The sequence below is a fragment of the Meleagris gallopavo genome, chromosome 6 (genome assembly GCF_000146605.3).
Source record: "Meleagris gallopavo isolate NT-WF06-2002-E0010 breed Aviagen turkey brand Nicholas breeding stock chromosome 6, Turkey_5.1, whole genome shotgun sequence".
Lineage (NCBI taxonomy): Eukaryota > Metazoa > Chordata > Aves > Galliformes > Phasianidae > Meleagris > Meleagris gallopavo.
Window position 1 is genome coordinate 35241561 of NC_015016.2, and position 1541 is coordinate 35243101.

General features: G+C 38.5%; 1 protein-coding gene across 1 annotated transcript in view; it reads right to left on the reverse strand.

Moving 5' to 3' along the window:
* The window catches only part of LOC104911523 (homeobox protein Hox-A11), a 10511-nt gene that overhangs the window by 454 nt on the left and 8516 nt on the right, over positions 1-1541 (reverse strand). The window lies entirely within an intron of this gene.

Consider the following 1541-nt stretch of genomic DNA (forward strand, 5'->3'; position numbering starts at 1 on the left):
CGCCGGCTTCCATTTCCCGGAGCGGGCCGCCTTGCACTGCCGGTGCCATCCTCCTCTTCTCCTCTGGCCCCAAACCCTCTGTAAAGCTCTCCCGAACATCACTGCACATCTCTAGGAACGCTGGCTACCAGGCGGGCCTGCTCCCACAGAAACACCCTCCATCAATAAAACAAAGTAAAATAGCTACCGATACATCTCTAGGCACACGTGTATCTGTATATGAACTACACAATGGAAGGCAACAATATTACAGTCCCATGACAGATCATACATTATATGTTTTTACTTTCTTACGGAATGCACGTAGGTATCAAAAAATAAGGAGTGTTTCTTCCAGGTTTTATTACAGTGACTATTTTATTATAACAGTATTAATACTACTATGCCTATCTACACGTCTTGGATTTTCATTTTTCAGTAGAAATATTAAAAAAAAAAAATGAGGGTGCACAAATACATTTTCACAGTGCGCTGATTTTTTGTCTTTTATTTACACGATAGCTTCTTATAGTGAATAAAAACAAAATAATGTGCTGGTTGAAATAACTGATTGGATTAAAAGGTGCTGTAAAAAGAATCCCTAAATGTCCTACTGCGGCCTCATAACAGACAATAAACAAGGAGAAACAACTAATTACTTATAGATCAAAATATAGATTATATAAATCAAAATACTTCTGGGAAAAAAAAAAATGTATTTCAGTTCGAAGTTCTTGGGTATTTTTTTCCACAGAGGGATTATTTTTTAGCTATGCAGAAATGCCAATGGTGGTGTTTTGGTATCCACCCAGAGTCAAACAACTGCAAATTTCCGGGGACTTAAAGTATTTATTCTAGAAGATCATTTGAGGTTTAAAATAGGCAGTCCTTTACAACGTATCTATTGTACGGTCTGAGGGGGAAAACAACAAAACAGATGACAAGAAATCATCTTTCGGAAATAAAAATAATAAAACCAACAGACATCTCCAAGCAAATAATTCCCTTTCTATCCCCACTGTGTGCGATGGTTCTAATTTGCTATCAGGATAGATCCTCCACAGAGCTTCCTTCATTACTGATGTCTCTCAAATCCTTATTCAGTACCTTCGAGGTTTATTATTACTTTTTTTTCCCCTTTTTTTTAACACTAAATGCATTGCTTTAAAACATACAGTAATTGTATTTTTTTTCACTATGGTTTACCTGAGCAGTCATTCAACATACAGTTTGGATTGCAATGGAAGAAAACAAGCTTATGTGTACGCATCGAGCTCCTGACGTTCACCAGCTCCCATCGTGGCCACGACGAGCGTTCTCAAACAGGAAGGTCACCGAAGTACTTACAAGTTGCTCGGAAAATGGTGTGTCTGAACTGCAAGCGCTTCTCTCGGGCGGGGGATGTGGGCTTTAGTTTGGCAGTTACACTGTCTGCTTGGGATTGCAGGAGAACTGTCAGCTTTAACCATTTGCTACAGCAATCTTTTTTTCAAAAAATGCTATAATTCCAAGGATACAGATCGCTTGTTTTGAGAGAAGAGGTTCATTGTCTTTTCTTTTTT